This window comes from Dermacentor silvarum, chromosome 11 (genome assembly GCF_013339745.2).
Source record: "Dermacentor silvarum isolate Dsil-2018 chromosome 11, BIME_Dsil_1.4, whole genome shotgun sequence".
NCBI classification, from domain to species: domain Eukaryota; kingdom Metazoa; phylum Arthropoda; class Arachnida; order Ixodida; family Ixodidae; genus Dermacentor; species Dermacentor silvarum.
Window position 1 is genome coordinate 44,927,599 of NC_051164.1, and position 18,653 is coordinate 44,946,251.

Consider the following 18,653-nt stretch of genomic DNA (forward strand, 5'->3'; position numbering starts at 1 on the left):
ATGTTTATCAAAAATGGGGTGGAAATTGAAGGCAACACATAAAATTGGTGTAATTTAACTCTTGCGAATTTGCCACATTGGCAAAACATTTTTCTTCCCCTATACAGTGCGTCATTATGCCTGGAACAAAATCTTAGTTTTAAGTCACTGTAAGTCACGGCAGGTATAAGATGCTGCTAGGGAAGAAGTAATTTCTGCTTTCAACAATAATACAGTCATGTTTTCACTTTGTTGCTTAGTTCTCTAACAAAAGTTAGTTGTAAACCCTTCCTTCTGATTTCAGTAATGAGATTTCTTAAACAAACGAGTTATTGTGAAAAAAATCTGCGTCCAAATATTTTACATACGAAGGCTCGCTGTAACGGAAACTCATTCGGGAAAGCAGCGCCTATTACGCAGATCTCACCAGCCGCCAATTTTCTTCCCTTCGCCACAATGATGAGACCTGGTGGTGAAGTGCCTCTTAGGCAACCTGTTCTAGGTATTTAAAAGCGAAACTTTCTTTGCCTCTTCTCCCTACTTTCCGGGCGCTGCTCCTGCTGTGATGGTCTTGCCGCGCTGCCGCTGGGTTTCTTGCAATACCAGGAGATGACGCTCGCCTCCACGCATCCCGGCTTGGGCTGCCGCGGCAGCGTTTCGGAGTTTGCGCGCATAGCACGTGCTGTGCTTGCTTTCCTATGCAACCAAAATGCAGGTGCGGGCCTGTTGAGTTCGCTTGCTGGGCTGTGACAGTGTAAACCTTACAATCGTCTATAGCCTGAAGAGAGCGCTTGGAGCTGGCATCTCAACAGCGGGCTGGCCAGGTATGCAGAAGGAGGACGTAAACACGCGCTAGCAAAATGGTTCTCAAGCGTGCACTCAGCGTGGAGGACGCCCAGTCCCAAAAGAAGCGTCGCGCGGAACCGGAGCGTCTTTGCTATGCAGCGAAACGTGGTGTAGACCGCGAAAATATGTATACAATGTATACATCTTGTAGAGGCGTTTATTAGGCACCAGCCTTTTGGACCGACAGTTAGTTCAGGGCCCGAGCTCTCAGCACGAGCTGTGTTTCTCGAGGAGAGCGCAGGAGCGATCGACCCACTAAGAAAGGCTGGACAGCATGACCCACTATGGCGTTCGTATCCTTCGCTACAATACAATCATAATAATAATTGAATTATGTACTGCCCCATAATTCAATTAAAGTTAAACACTTCTGCCACGACGCATTGTGCTTTTTATGCAATTATAATGCTCAACCCTCTCACAGATTATCAACAATGTCGCACCACGCCTCAAGCAAACCAGTCTCCGTGTGTGTTCTGATTACGTAAGCAAACAGCAGTGGTGCATGCAAGGCAACATTTAACATCAACTCACCACTCTTGTATTAAACTCATGCCACCTTTGGCACGTTGGTGCATATACTTGTTGACAGTAGCTTCCGCCTCCTTTTATCAACAATGCCGGAGCACATCACCACCATAATGGAAGTCGTGAGCTAGCAACTGATGGCTCCTACAGTATTCCTCAGCTTGGTTTGACCATATCTTTATGGACCTATTCTCCTTCCTATATATGAAATACGCATCTATAACCATGATAGTCTTCACGATCTTGTTGCTACCTCGTTGCATACCAACCGGCAAAACAATTTAGGCTGTTACCACAAAAATTGGAGGAAGTTTAAGCTTCGCCTTTAAGAGTAGAACGCGATAGCGTTATCGGGACCCGTTCGCACCGCATCGTTCGCATCCGGCAAGTAGGCTTCATTCACTGCAACATTGAACGCGGGAAAGCCAACTTACAAAAACCAAGCTTACACCAATTCCTTTAAAGTAGGCTTCACTTTTAAACAGAAATGCATTGATGGGAAGACGTTTTCTAGGGGCAATATAAGTCGTTTTATAATAAAATGTGAAGGCCCTAGGACCTTTTTTCATTATATTATGAATTGTTTGCTATTGCCCCTACGCGCGCGCGTGTCCAAAATGTATTTGGCAGGCCAAGTCCCGATTTGACCTGCCGAGGATGCCAGCGCCATCTGAATAACATTTTCGCAAGTAGGCTACCAGAGTAAGCCGGTGTTTTTATAGTAGAAATGCCGGCCAAAGAGGTTTGTGTTTGAGTTTCCTCGTAACATATTTATGTTTTCTCGTACATTGAAATAACAGTCCGACGCCACCATGTCTGTAGGTTGTGCTTAAGTTGTACTTTACCATTTTTCTGATGGATTTCACTGTGAGAAATTCAATTATGTTAACAGAATTATGTTTACTCCTACATTCAAATTACAATCCGACGCCACCATGGCTGTAGGTTTTGGTTAAGTCGTACTTTACCATTTTTCTGACGGATTTCACTGTGAGAAATGCAATTTTTATTCACTAACACCTTGCGCCACGTGGAGGGCTTGCGCAGTCGGGGTGGTTCGGGATGATTGTCTCCTTCGATAAAACCTTGTGGCACGCGGGGAAGGGGGTGTAATAAGGTTCGGGATGATTTTCTGCGACACGTGCCTCTTAACCCTATCGCATTAAAACGTGTGACGTAACTGATTAAATCAAGCACGCTAGGTTACCATTTCTTTCCTGCCCGTGCCGAAGGGGGTGAAAATAAATCATCATTATCGTATCGTGCCACTTGTGACGCGATGTGAGGTGCGCACCACGTAGCGTCTATACGTGCGCACTTTGCATTGCAGTTTCATTTAATTACACCAGGTTGCACGCCATGCAGCAGTTGCATAGGTGGCGGTTCAAGGTTTATGGGGAAGATTTGAGGAAGAAAAAGACTGAGGAGTTGCATACAAAAATGCTAGAGTGAAAAACATGCATAACATACACGATTAAATCAAGCAAGCTAGGTGACTGTCACCGCCCCTTTTGAAGGAGGACGCCAATAAACCACTATCATCTTCACGAGCATCGCATCGTGCCTAGTGTCATGCGATGTGACATGAGCGCTGCGTAGAGTCGATACGTGCAATATTTCCATTGAAGTTGCGTATTATTCCACCAAGTGTCTTGTTATGTAGCAGTTGCGAGTTGCATGTAGCGGGACCTGGTTAATTCAAGCGGGCTAGGTAACTGTCATCGGCCCGTTTCAAAGGGAATGCCAAAATTATCATCATCAACAGCATCGTATCGTGTCAGGGGTCAAGGGATGTGACATGTAGGCCGCGTAGTCTCGATCACTGTGTTTATCCTTCGGTACACGCTATGGCGCCCATTTTCAAGGTACGAACCGCTGCTGAAGAAGAGAACCGTAGAGCTACGCGCGTGGCTACAACTATAGGCAACGTCGGGCTCAGCAGCCGACGTAAAGAGAGCAGGACAAGCCGAAGCTCGCCGTCGACGCCGAGCCGCCAGTTCAGATCGTTCTCGTAAAAGCGACGCAAACTGACGTCGCCGTGAAGACCCTCTAGTGCGTGCTGCCAGAAATGGGGCTCCTGTAGAGCCGTTTCTCTATCTTGCGCTCTGACTGTGCTGGGTGTGTTGCGCTGGCCTGTAACTAGTAACTATCATGTATCCGTCGTCATAGCGTCATCATAATGCCGTAGCGGTCATGCTCTCATCGTTATTCCATCTTTGCAGTCTCGTTGTCATCATAGCATCGTGGTCACGCCACAGTCGTCATCTGATTTTCCTCATCCCGTTATTCTCGCATTGTCGTCAACCTGCGCCACGGAAAACGAGTTACACACTAAGCAAATTAGCGGCGAGCACAGTTGGCGATTGTCGAAATTGTGATATACAGGGTCAGAAGCGTCGGGTACTTATTCAGGACTCGTGAATATTTTCACCGGGATCACTGGTGCGTGCGTGCCTTCTATAATGTACTGTTCGGGTCGTGCATGTCGTTTGATTAAAAGGTTCGGTAACAACAGAGACAACAGATGGAGTCGGCGACAACAATGGAGAATATTCTGGCACATGCTTGCGCGCCTTGCGCGAAGCGTTATCTTTATAGCTGTTAACAGGTGAATGAGCGGTCACTAGAAAAAGCATAAACAATGTAGGCGTATCAATAAACTTAGGTTACATGCCCCTTATGATACCCTGGCACATCAGTCCTGGAGGATTGGCGAAAGTGCACATACCAGTATCACCTACGCAATGCGGGAGTTCTCTGCTCAGGCAAATTTTTTACGACACATACGCAGTGACTCGAGTTGTGTACTAGGCCAGACGACAGCCAAAATACACCTGCTTTGATTCGTCACCATCACAGTAACGTGACAATACAAAGTAGGCCAATCATTCCCTATGTGTATGCATTATCCCGAGAATATTCTCAAAGTAAATTTTACAAGAACATTCTTGAATAACACCTGTAGAAGTGCATTGCCAGAGGTGAAATCCAGGGTTTCACGTGATCCCGTGTGCCCGCGAAGATACTTGTCGACAAAACGGAACAGCGAGCACGAAAAAAAAAGTATCAGTTTCGCCTGAAAGGCGAAGCATCGATTGCGATAGCATAATAGTAGACAACTATACGAAGTATAAGTATATTCGTTTTATCGGCCATAGAAACTTGCAAGCATTAACTTACTAGCTAAAGTAAGAAGCTTGGTTTCATGCCTGGACACGTAAACGTGCACACATATCGCTCGATGACCACGGGAACTGCTGTAAAAACGCTGGAGTGAGGAAGCGCGGCTGCGGCAGCGAACGAATTGACCTTTTGTTGAATCTCGCTTCAGCGCCAACTAAACGTCTAAAACACAGTACATACGAAGCTATCGTCGCTGGGCGCACTTTGTCAACGTCGCAGATCGCTGTCAAGATATGGTGCCTGCACGGCCACGCCGTAAGCAGCAGGCGCAGAAGTAGAACCCCCCCCCCTCCCCCGCTCCTTCCTGGACTTACCCCCTCGCCCCCGCCCCCGCCCCCGCCCCCGCCCCCGCCCGTGCCCGTGCCTCGCGCACGATAGAAGACAGTGCACTTCCGACTCGACTTCCTCCGTCTTGCGTGCGAGATTTAGCAGCAATCGTCGGCTGACCCTTGCAAGCTTTCAATCGCACATACAGTCCACGGCGCGCGCCAACGGTGTTATCGTGTTTGGATGTTATGCGGAACATTACGACTACGGTGATGGCTGAAAGGCCCTTGGAGTGTCCATGTAATTGCTATCGCAAAAAATAATTTCGTTGAACAAAAAAAAAATGTTCCGGCTCCAACACGGGATCTTTCCTTCACAATCTTCACAAAAAGTTATTACTTCGTCGGCGTTCTGTTTTTTTTTTGTTCCGACTTCGTCAGTACAACTATTTTCAATATTTGAAACATTATTTGCTTTCAACGTTTCAGTCATCGTAACCATCGCCTGTAATTTTGTTTGCCCTCTTGGAGGGCCCTGAAAACTCACTTCGTCATAGATCATGCTGGCTGAACTCTTGAATTCCCGACGTTTTCATTATGACTGCCCATGCTCACGTGTACAAAGTTTTCGGCCAGGGTGATTTTTCACCTCAAGTACAGTAAATGTTGCGCTTCCTACAGTTTAACACTATTTCCACGTTGAAAGTAAACCTTTAATCCCATATTATGCTCAGGTATACCGGAAAAAGATAAAACACAGCATTTAAAAGCGTGCGATTCTTTAATAGGGACCTGTTTTGGCCGTCGTCGCAATTTGTGTTGTTCATTGATCAGTACGAAACTGTGAAAAACGAGTTTGAAATGGTAACGGGCTGAAATGGTGTAACGTGTTCAAGCAATCATCTATAATGTTAGTAATGGGAAAACTAGGAACGCCGTCGGCGTAATATGTCTGAATTTGCTTGATAGGTGCGTGTAGTAAGAAAAATATGAACGAAAACGCAATACATGAATATACTTTAGCTATTAATAATAATAATAATAATAATAATAATAATAATAATAATAATAATAATAATAATAATATAGAGATGCCTCAGGTGGTATATTTAGATAACGTGTTGACACTCAGACATTACGGTATTTGCTCACATAGGCGATGAACGCATAAATTGCTGATATATGCCCATAAAAAAAGCGTTTCATTTTGTTTCAGTTGAAAGAAGTGCCATTGCAAATAGGATACCCGGACGCGCTGTTGAACATGTCAGTGCTTGAAACTCGCTACCAATACGTAAGTGAAAGTACAAAAACTCTGCAGATTGCTAGAAACTCCTAAATATGAATTTTCACTCACCTAAGAACGAGACAGCAGAACTGCTCTAAATTTTTAACTTGAGTGCAAGTATCCTTATTCACGTCGCGGGTTTTTAAACGAACTTATTATATTTTGACAACGGCGATGAAATGCTATTAACTCTGCCTTTTCTAATATTTGCATACACTGCTGTTGTGATAGATCGATGCAGCAATTTTGCTTACAGTAAGCTTTCACTCTTCTAATTATAACTAATACCAATGTTTCAACTTTATTAAGTGCACATATAAAAGGACATCAACTGAAAAAGAAATGGTCCTTTGCAACCTTCGTCAAAGGGGATGTTGCTTATCAGGGAATGTCAAGATACGTAATATAACACAAGTGTATGTCCAAAGTGAGAAGTGGGTAGTGGGTGGATTTCCAGTGTTGTAGCAGACCATAATAGTCGCATTGTTGAAATTTATCAGCATTTCTAGGACATATACCTAGTTTAGTATTTTTCTGTCGTCCAATATTGCATTATGAAAAATGTAATGTAATTCTTAAAGAGTAGGTTGTTCGAAAGCTATGTCATATGCAAACAAGAAAATGGACAAATGCACACTGTCAAACTTCGACGCATTGATATCAAGGAGGTCGAACGTAATGGTAAATGTTTTGTGAAGCCACTGGAGTGCAACTAAAAGCAACACAAAGAGGCAAGCGATCCCTAGGGACACCATAGTGAGAAAAAAAAAACACTGGTCTCACAGCACAACAACCACATGCTCAAATTATTATTAGCATTTGGGAGGCATGGACGTGCACGCCTGCCAGCTTTCATTAGAACGCAGAGACAATTTGTAAAAAGAGGAATATTTTTCACAGTTCCTTTTTCTATAATAATGTACCTGTGCTCCCCTTGCAAGCTTTCAATCGCACATACAGTCCACGGCGCGCGCCAACGGTGTTATCGTGTTTGGACGTTATGCGGAACATTACGACTACGGTGACGACTGAAAGGCGCTTGGAGTGTCCATGTAATTGCTATCGCAAACAAGCAACGCCATCTTCTTCCTCGCAGTATTACTGTGTGCATTCTCACAGTGTACATTCATATGAATGGCTGTTTGGATGTCGGCAGATTATAACCAAACATCATACAATAGATGTTATCAGTCTGGAGCATAAACAGAATTTTGCACAGGATTACATGCTCGACGCTATAGTTTAAAGGCCATTTGTATGGAAGGCATTTAGTATGATAAGATTTTAATAATTGCTTCAGAAAAGTTCCCTTCGCGTACTAGATTTTAGCATGTGCTTTCAAACTACGTAACGCTTTTTGTGTGTAAGCCACTTAGCAAGACAGCCGCAGCGGCAGCCATTATGAGTCACAATCACGAGGGTCCGGGAAAGTTCTCAGAGAAAGCCTCACTTAAAGTTTACATGACCGATGGTGGGTTCACATAGCGATCTGGCAGCACAATAGCCCGATATACTAACCGTAAAGCCACATTCCAATAGGTACATCTCCCTTGCCAACAACGTCAAGTAGTTTGAAACAATTCGCGCAGTTCATCGCGTCGCATAACAGTATTCTGCATGGAAAAACGAGAAAGCGAGCACCTGGCAGTTCAGTTTGGCCACAGATGTAGGAATGAAAGGCGCAAATGGGGATGAACCTTACTACTGTATTATTTCTGCATCAGGCTTTACAGCAGTAAGTTGCGTGTGATGGTGACGCTATGCGAATTTTTCGAACTATATTAGACACTATGGACAAGAGAAGATACTTTTTTTCACCAATATCATTTGCAGTTTCATTTTGGTTGCACAATTCTAATGTGCCAATATATACATTTGGCGCTGAGTCACGTGCTACAGTCTATACTTGTTTTTGCACGAATAAAGGCACGTTAAATACGTTGTCTTTGGGCGTATCGTAGGGTAGTATATATAACAACAATGCCTCTGAAGCATATAATGCAAGGAAATATCGCAAACTGAAATTCTTAAAAGTTTATTTTCTAGAGGACATTTAGGTGAGCCAAGAAAACACTAGCACTTAGAGCTCCTAATTATACGCCTAGATTTTTTCCCCCAACGTTATCAACTATATTCTTGTCGTTCTAGGTACCATTCTTTCCTTGGAATATTTCATTCACAGAAGCCTTGTACCACATTCAAGAAAACTCATACAGAATGCGATTGCGGAAGCTTAAGTATCCATTCGAAGCCGATTTGGGGTGAGTAATGAGTGCTCTAAAATATAAAGTGAGGTGCAGTGTGGCAAGAGTTTATCCTTGTACAAATTTAAAATGTAAATCCAGAACCGTTGTAATGCATTTTTAAAGTACGACAGACTGAACCAGAAACAGGTACAAACGGGATAATTGCTAGCCCGATTGTTTTTGTTCCGTTTCTAGCCTTACGCGCTGCCACATTACACGAAACTCCTAATGACCAACTAGCCATTATGTCTGCGTTAGCCAGAACTGACCTAAAGTGTGTTTCATTTTATACCCTTAGTATGCCCGAATGGTATAAAATGAAATTGTGATTTCATTTTATACCATTCGTGATTATGGCGTTGTTTAGCGCTGTGAATGGGGCAGCCAGCACAATAAGTAAGACGATGGTGACCGAAGTAAGAAGTTGTTCCCTGCTTTCATGGATTATGTACAAAGGCCAAGCGAAGAAGAATAGTGAACGAACCTGATGGCGAAGTTTTCAAATTGATCAAGTTCATCTGTTAGATATTCTGAATAGAGTTTCTAAATGGGTGTGGTACATTCTAATTTAGATGTGGTGAATGCTGCAGGAATAGTTTCACGTGGTACGGAACAACATGTCAGTGACTTCTCAAAAATTCTACTTCCTTGCTTGTACATGAAACAATAAAAATAGCACGTGAACCCCCCAAAAATATTCTGTGATAGAGTCACACCAGGATGACATATGCATCAGCGAATTGCACTTAATCCCTAATAATCGCGTATAAAAAGGAAATATAGTTCTGTGGGTGAGGGACGCAAGTTCGCATTTGTTCTGCTTAGTGTTCTGCTGAATATGTAGCATGTAGCTGCAAAAGTGCAGATGTTGTACACAGCTTAACATTTCCCGCCATCGCTGCACGACCCCCACGAATTTGTGACAGTTGTTGCACAAACTTTATCGCAAATCATTTAGCGTGTTCCATTATGCCGAAGCTCTGGTAAGAGCTAGGGGTTGTTGCTAGATCTATCGAGTAAGTCAGTCAGTAAGTGTGAATTTGGAAATACGTGGAGCGCTTTGCAGCAATCCGGATCAGTGCTTCCCAGTCATTGTATGATTCGCTGAAACGACAGGTCACTGTGTTCCATTGATAACGTTTCCTTCATAAGATAATCATTGTTCTCAAATGCGTTGGGTGATGTTTATACCAGCTGAGGCTTGCTCCAACAGTAGTGGTAGGCGTTTGGTTTTCTGAAAAAAGCAAATTCTTGTGCTCTCTTTTTATTGTACATTCGGTTTCAAATGCAACGGGCGCACATGTATGAGAAAAAATGTGAATGTCTAATTCTCTGAGGCAACTCATCTCTAACATGAATCACTAAGTAGTCTACACATGCGATTACAAAATGGAACTCAGAATTCAAGGCAATGTGCCAAGCTTCATGGGACTCAGCTGTTTACAAAAAACATTGTTCCAGAAACTGGTCATGCAGTTCGTGCAAACATTGTAGTTGACAAAAACAAGTTTCAAAGCGGTTGTCCGTTCACACTTTTTCGTAATGTGCCCATGTGTCTGAGCATTTTCTTTATTAAGAATTGGCCTGGCATACTTTTGGCAGCTCCAATCCGGCATTCATTGGAACTCACCCAGTGTTTTCAGACTATCCGAAAATGCTCTTCCATATCCTGGGGTATCTGAAACATGACGAGAGGCCAAGTGCTTTTACATTTACAGAAAAAGTTTGTGTGCAGTCAGAATCGCGTGATATCTGAAAACCTATGCTGACGATCGCATCAGGCACATGAGGGGCACTTTCGCACTGATCTATAGTTCAGTGCAACGTTGATTTCCAAGAAAAACTGTACTCGCTGGAATTTTCGTTAAGCCTTCTGGCACATCAGCTATGTTATTATGGTTTCTGAACGTTGTTTGAGTTAAGCCAGTATTACACATTTCTTCTTATAAATGCCAGGCAATATTTTTAGACAAAATTTGAATGAACGCACAAGTGAATTCCGACATACGAGTGTCTTCGCACTCTCAGGCCACACCTGGCCCTTGCGCCAATAACATCAAATAATAATAATAATAATAATAATAATAATAATAATAATAATAATAATAATAATAATAATAATAATAATAATAATAATCACATTCGACCAACATGCACCACTTTTCTAACAAGCTTGTAATTTCTTGTTGAAACCGCTTAACTTATGTGGCAAACTTCTTTTTATGGTGAGCCTGAGTTGTTTTTCTTCCTTAGCACCGAACGGTGCCTGACATTAGGCGTATTAATGAGCCAACTGTTCGTGATAGCAGATTGAAACATGGACCACGTTCACAATGTTTACTTTTGCAACCCGAAATAGCTAACTTGTGTAGATATTAATAATAGAAAGCTGCAATTTTTCACCGCAAGGCGAAACCTTCAAAAACAATCGTGCTACACAAACCCATTGACTGTTTTGTACATATAGTTTTCTGGTTTCTCCTTTGTTATGCATGTAGTTGGGACCACAGCCCAAGAGATGGTCACACGTTTCACCACAAGTATGGGTTCAAAATTGGTAAGCATCTCAATTAGAAAAAAGGTAAACTGTGGTGAATAAGAGTGTAAGCTGGCGTTTTACAGAATACTTGCAAGCAGTCCTGTTTTAGTTCACACAAAAGATAGTTTCAGAAGAATCCTCTATCTCCGCTACAATCACCAAAGTTTGCGACTGATCGTGGTGAGTGGTTAACACATATTCACAACGCTAAACACTTAGCATCAGCATTACTCCAGTGCCAAGAAAATTCGAAACCACTGGCAAATATATCAGCAATATGCTAGCCTACAGGTTGAGAAACCATCTACTCGGAAATGTCATTTAACGCATTACTAGCTTATGACGCTCAAAAAAAAAAGAAAGGTGGGCTTGCAAGTCGGTATTCTTCGCATTTCCGCTGAGAACCCCTAAAACATTTAAATAACGTTACTAGAAATGATTTCTGTTGTGTTATAAATGTTCTCGGCTTGAGAATGTTGCCAGCCTGGAAAAGCCAGTATTTTGCACGATTTACAAGCTCTTGCACGCCACATTTCTTTGTGCTACATGCTTTTTGCGCAGAAAGAACAGGAAACAGCAGCCTGCATGTAATATTCATAACTTTACATTCAACTATATCTGCAGTGGCAACAAGATTCAAATGGGCCGACGTCCCTCAAAGACAACCGAAATGCAATTGACACATAATACCATTAGATTGTGTGCAGTACATACAGACAGCGAACAAGCTTTAATGTGCCGAGTGCTCAACCGTCTTCTTTCTAGGGTTTTACGTGCCAAAACCAGTTCTGATTATGAGGCACGCCGTAGTCGAGGGCTCCGGATTGATTTTGATCACCTGGGGTTCTTTAACGTGCACTAAAACACAAGCACACGCGCGTTTTTGCATTTAGCCTCTATCGAAATGTGGCCACGGCGGCCGGGATCTCTTGCTCAGGAGCGCAACGCCTTATCTGACTGAGCCACCCCGGCGGGTGAATACTCAACAGTTAACACACTAACGGACATTGTAGTGTGTAGTCGGAAAGCTTTGAATTCGTAGAATTTTGCAGGGCTTGGTAGATTCATACATACGAAGTATTGTAATCTAAATAAAATAGTCTATTATTCAGGCAACGTTTCCCTGATTGGCACGTCCTATAATCAATGGCTGTCACTTACAGCAAGTGCGCGGGTTCTTGAACACGTATAAAACATCCAAAATGCGTTCTGACATTTCTAGGTTTAGTTTTACTTACAAAATTGGTGTAATTCCCAAAGAGAAACTAAAAAAATTACACTATGCTTCTAAGCCAGCTTAGTGCGAATTCACATCGCAATTCAATGAAATACCCGTAGCAGTGGCTCTTATTACTTATCTGTTGGAAGACTGTCTAAATAAATTTAAGTACTAACTTCAACGACACACTTTATTTGCTTCTTTCAGAAATTCCCTACGAACTCTTGGTAACTCCATTTTTTAATCAAGGACTTCCACGGTAAGAATATGAAAAATCCAGAATTTCCTGAGTGCTTGTTTAGTTGTGTGCGTGTATTAAATATATATGGTAGCGTTGGATCAGAGCAATTCTTTTGAACATCGTTAATAGAGGTTTGCCAGTACACTATTGCTGCTATATTTTCTTTGGCAAGTTTTGCCCTCCAGGACCCCAACAACAGTGGTGCACGCCTCGGTCACGCTAGTGCCAACTTCCCTGGAGCGACGGCCACGTTTTCACGCAAGTTTGTGAACCGGAACTTCAGAGCCAGGTGCAATGCGTGTGGCCGGTTGTGGTTGGAGCCCAACGTGCTACTCACCAGTGCAATTCGTCAGTTCGGAACACCGAAGAAACACCGGACAAGCTTCGCTTACGCCCATCTCCTCGATAGGGGAGGGGCTAGTGACTTTTTTGTAGCGTTAGCTACACTGGCCTAGCCAAGCCCGTTTCGCGCGGCACATCAAGAGCCGTGCTGCGCATGCGCAAGGATCAGTGATGTCGCACGGCTTGCGCACCGGAGCCACCGGAGCCGGCACCTCTCGCGCACTCCGCCGCCGCCGCGCGCGACTCACCGCCGCCGGTCTGCGCATTCCAGAGGAGTGACGTCGTAGCCGTGGTAGACGCACTGGCGCCGGCGCGCGCTCGCTGTGCAGTCGCCGTCTGACACTGCGCTGGAGCCGCTGCGCTTCTGACTGGCGTTTGCCATTTGCCAGTGTGGTATAGCCACGGAGAAGGAGAGCGCAAATGCTGCTCAACAGCGCAGAAGAACGGAGAAGCTTAACTCATCCGATCCCGAAGTAGTTGCCTGGCAATTAGCGGTTGAGCGTAGGAAACAACCAGGAAAGCTAAGAATAATCAGCTGAAACTTTGCTAACGCTACGTATATCATGGCATAGCCGAGCTAAGCCACTGCAACTTTTTATTTCTTTGCGCGCGTGCGCAGCTTCTAGCTTCTTCCAATGCACCTGGGGAGTATTCTGTAAGAGTCCACCTAGTGGAATGTCCACTTCGGCCACTGCTGATTGGCTGCAGCTGCACGAGTGAGGAGGAGACAGGTGCCACCAGCTAGCCTCCTCGCTCGTACAAATGTAGCCAACCGGCGACAGTCGAAATGGAGAGCCCACTAGGTGGACTCATACAGAATGCTCCCTCCCCCTCTGCGGTCTCTATGCCAAACTAACACCCATGTATGAAGGCTCTTGAAGCATCGACGAGAGCCTACCTCCCGTGAACTACGTCATCGAACCCGTCACGCCGTCTTTGGACCTGCGCTGTAGCGTACGAGACGGTGTCCATGTGCTGCGCCTCAAGGTGTACTACGGCCCGCTCGTATAGTGGCCAGTGCTGAGGTCACCAGGAAGCCTCCCTTTTCGTTTTCCGGAATAATTATCGCGAAGACGGTGAACGCCGGAGAATCATGATGACCAGCGTTAGGCACGGTATCACCGCTCGTACTCAGACATGGTGTTCTGACCATACCGCTATGGTTAGCCGCACCGAATTCGCAGTCAATAATCTTCTTTACTTACAATTTATTTAGTTAATTCAAATACTGATAACTCTGATGTCTATAGTGGTATGCATGATATCAAAAAAGAAATACATGTCAATGGTAAAATATGCAAGTGAAGCTTCTCAAGCGAAACGTATCGGCAAGTTAAGCACGCATACATCTTCGAAAAATCAAGGAAAACACACACACGTACGGACATACACACACACCCGCCCACACACACACGCACACACACACACTACAACATCATATACTTCTAAAAGACTATGGAACTGAGCCTACTCGTATTGCTTGACAAAATCAGCGTCAAGTCATTCCACTAGACTAATGTCTAGTCTTTGAGGTTTGACACTTCAACGGGGATCCGTGGAATCGAAAAACTTTCACTGTTCCTGTGGCAATCAATGGTAGACTCTTCTGCGGTAACGTTAAGTTGGTTCAAAACTGCAATAGTCAATTTTTGTGCTTGTAGTGTCCTGCAGAGAAAGAACGCAGACAAACGCAAAACCCAGATATGGCTTATTTTCTTACGGCAAGCCACGCCCTAGAGACAATGATTAACAAAACAAGTTTCTTTTATGCTTCTAGCAAGAATTCGTTAATATTCGCACAAGGCCCATTTTTGTAGCGCATAGATAGAATAACTATCGGCCACTACATCAGAAAGCGCCGACTTTTGTAGTTATCAGACCTTTCAGAACTATCGATAGTTAGACAGATAACTTGTGAAATGTAGAGCATGTTGCAACACAATGTGCTTACAAGACCACATAAAACGGTAGTGCACCAAGTGCATTCCTTGAAATCCATCTCTGCCGATGCATGAGCACTGGAGGGCTACACAAGCACTATCAACTACAGACGGTCCGCATTTAGCTTAAAAAAGGTGCTCGTCTAAGAAAATAAACAAGTAAATAATAAACAAATAAATCAGACTTTAGATAAATCATTAGTTAAGGTCGTCAAAGGGAGCACAACAAACACACTAACTGTCCCAAGACAACGGCGGTGTCTTGGCATTTAACTGTGTTAAGAAAGCACCAAGGCGTCTTAGGAGGATTTGCGATAACAATTATATGGACACACCAAGAGCATTTCTGCGCCGCCGTCAGCGTGATGTTCCGTATTAAGGCCTAACGCGATAGCATCGTCGCCGCGCGCCGTACGCTGTACGTGCGATTGAAAGCTTGCTGGGCTCTGCGGACAATAGAATCTCAATCTCGCGCGCGAGGGACAAAGGCGGAGCGGAAACGCGTCGTCTTCTGTCGCACGTGAGGCATGGGAGGGAGATGAGGGAGCGAAGAGGGGGGGGGGGGGGGGGGCGTTTTACTCCTGCAGCCACTGCTTATTACGCGGGCGCCACATCTTGATAGTGATCCGCAACGTGGACAAAGTGGGCGCCCACGCGCACCTCATCTTCAAAGCGATTTGCAATGTGGACAAAGTTCGCTGAGTGCCGGTAGCTTCGTATGCGCTCGGATTCCTACCTTTCGTTCGCATTGCAGCCAGAGACAGCCCGGAGGTAAATTCGCTCGCTGCTGCTCCCGCGCTTCCTCACTCCATTTTTTTGACAGCGGGATTCCGCGGTCATCGGGCGAGATGGGTTCATGTTTACCTGTGCACGCGTGACACAGTGCCTGTTTATTTAGTAAGTAAGCGAATGTTCGCACGATTATACGGTCGATGGGACAAATATCCTTATTTTGTATGTCTACTAATTTCTATTGCACTCGATGCTTCGCCTTTTAGGCGAAACTGCGACTTTTTTCATAACGCTTTAGCCATTACAATACCATACAACTTTATCTTAAAGAAAAGGGGAAGAAGGCGATAAAAGCTAACCGTATGAACAGCTTGCCAGAAGCTCGCAGGGCTCGCTGCACAATGCAATGAACCTGAGAAGAAAGATACAGCGCCGTCAGTTGGCAAATTTCAATTCTCGAATAATTCCAGTGGGCGAAACATTCACCGGCAAAATTGGGAGACCACAGAGCTGCGATGAATGTTCTTTATGACTTTATCAGTTGGTATGTGTGGGATAAATAGTTCAGGCAGTACTCGTATTCAGCGCCACATTCAGCTTTCTCTGAACTTGTCACAACGTGAAGAGAATGAGAATGAACATATTGTGGTGCGAAGATACGGAAGTAGAAAACTAGACTGAAACAATACCAGCAAATTTTAAAGTAAAGTAGCGGTGTAATCGAAATTCTAGCGGCTGCTGCGCAAATAAAACCAAAATTTGCTTACTTGCTTAGTGACTCGATGAAATTACTAATTTACTCGGGCGAACATTAGGTGCATTTCTGACGACCCAGTAAAGCATGCATTGAAAGTTGAAACGGTGTGATTGCAATATGAAAGTCTTACATGAGTGGGACATCATTCACCAGATGCCAAGAAGTGTTCCTTGCTCCTGTACCAAGGTTTTCGCCCAATGGTTTGCTTTTATTGATGAGCGTGGATGCTCTATTGCTATTTATTGAAATTTATGTTCTGAGTGTTGGTACAAAACGAGATGGCCTTTTTTCTTTACCGGCGGGGTCGGGCAACGCGATTTTTAAAGTAAACTTTAAATATTAAATAATTTTCACTCTAGCTCTTGACTTTCAGCCTACGGTACGCTTTCGTGATATATATGTATGCTTTATTGCTATTTAATTAGCTTTCTGTTGTGAGAATCGTGCTACAGCGAGATAGCATTTTATACCTAAGGGGCTAGAACAAGAGTTTTAAGGAAAACTTTGAATATTTAATAATGTTTCAAAATATTTATGGACGAAAATGTATTGCTGGATCATTGTTGAGATTGTGTAGTTGGACATCGTACAAACTTATAAAGTCAGGGCAGAGCGAAAAAATGTGCAAATCCATTCAACACGTTGGAATCAAAGATGAAATTTATTCATTTATTTATTCATTCATACATTTGTACACATTATAAGAAAATTTTCTGTATACAATTTTGTATTAAGGTAAACCCAACATGCAATGCCTGCAAAGTTCATCTTTAGGCCATACACCGTTCACAGACTTGCCTAAATGCAAACAGCTCTTCTCGCAGACACAGGATATGATAAGCCAACGCAGAGCTGTAACGAGTACGAAGGCAATCTTCCGGGTTGGCCGAAACGACAATGGCGAGGAAAAGTGTATGCAAAAACCATGACATATTATTATTACAATTAGAGCTTATGTCAGGGCAACACATACACAATGGCACAGAAATTGTAATTATATACATAGGCTGCCTGAACAACCACAGGATAGAGGCGAAAACATGGTGGGCTATGTAAAAAGCATATAGCGATGCTGTCGTCTATTACAGGTGACACAAAGCACGATTTCTTCTATTTCAGCTCATTGAACTATGGTGGCATCGGCGGTACAATTGCTAACGAGCTGGCCTATAGCTTCTTCATAGGTAAAATCAATGAATCTTTATTATTGTTATTCTTCTACCAAAACGGCTCAACCTGATAAATGTTACACAATACCACAGAATCAGAAGAGGTAATCGTCAATGAGCATAAAAAAAGTTTTTTCCCTCTTAGAGGGAGTATTACTATTTTCTGTTTTCAATTGTGCTCCTCATTACCCGTAATAATGCGCTAATTTTCCCGTCCACAGCTGCGTCAGTAATATACCATGAACGCACAGTCCAAAGTGAACTTAAACATGGTCCGAGGCTTCGGCGGCAATACCGTGGCCACCCGCATTTACGCTGCTACAACCTCACTCGACGCCTTCATCCTGCACGATGCTGCCTGCCATCATTGTGGCTCATAGGCTTTCATCACAAGTGGACAAAATATCCTTCCGCTGCTTCAGGCGTGACCTCAATGATAAATATTCCCAATTAAACCACATCTACATGACTTCATCGATTATAAACATACGTGCTTTAGCCTCCCTATTTCAGGCGGTCTTCCTTGAATCCGCTACTTGATAAAATATTAGATATAGATCGCATCCCTTACTGTACGTCATCCTAATGCATGCTGTCTTTAAATTGACTTGCTAGTTTACTATAAAAATCGTAATGTTTATATAAAACCTTCGAGCCGCTAAAGTGTACCAGTGAGCAAAACTATCCAGACCATGAATTGCGCGACAAATCTGATTTTTTCCTCCGGCAGGAACTTCAAATTAAAGTTCAAACTTGGCATTGCGAAATTTCCCGAACAATCTTCAATTTCAGTTTATATACATTAACGACATAAGAATTCAGTTTTGCGGTGACCCTGTCGTCCATATACTTTTGCTCAAGCGTGTACATGCACCCGCTCAGCCCTGCTTTATTGAGCGATACACTACAGGTGAAGACAATATTGCTGCTTGTGTTATATTACAATATATGTATAAAGAGATATTTCAAAGTTAGCATATCACAAAATACAGCTTGTTTAATGTCTGCAATAAACTTCCAGCTTCACTGTATGTATAAACGTGCAAACCAACCTATTGATTTTTAAATCACACTAGTTTCTATTCTTTGCCATAGGTTCACACTATTGCCATAAGCGTACATTACCAGGTTGTATATGGCCTATCCCATACACATACTCTGAAATATATGACAACAAGACTGAATGCTTCAAGATGCAGTACAAAGCAGCCAACAATAAGCTGCTTCCGGTGAGATTCTCACTGTATTCTTGTTGGGTAAATCGCTATGGCTCCAAGGATGTGTAGTGATATTTGTAAATATTTTACTAACAATAAATACGTACGCTGTATCTTACAAGAAAACAAACGTCTCTTTAGCGATGGACAATCCTGCTTGC

The 18,653-nt window shown here is 43.4% G+C and overlaps 2 protein-coding genes across 5 annotated transcripts in view; one reads left to right on the plus strand and one right to left on the minus strand.

The window, feature by feature from the left end:
• Window positions 1-17,301, plus strand: part of LOC119433758 (neprilysin-1-like) — a 741,141-nt gene extending 723,840 nt beyond the window's left edge. For all 4 annotated transcript variants that reach the window (XM_049659302.1, XM_049659303.1, XM_049659301.1 and 1 more), the window contains exons 15-16: window positions 12,302-12,353; window positions 17,226-17,301. The gene's annotated coding sequence lies outside the window, so the exon portion shown is untranslated. The remainder of the gene's footprint in view (window positions 1-12,301; window positions 12,354-17,225) is intronic.
• LOC119432548 (neprilysin-4-like) overlaps window positions 1-18,653 on the minus strand; it is an 811,607-nt gene that overhangs the window by 233,460 nt on the left and 559,494 nt on the right. The gene's annotated exons all lie outside the window — the stretch shown is intronic.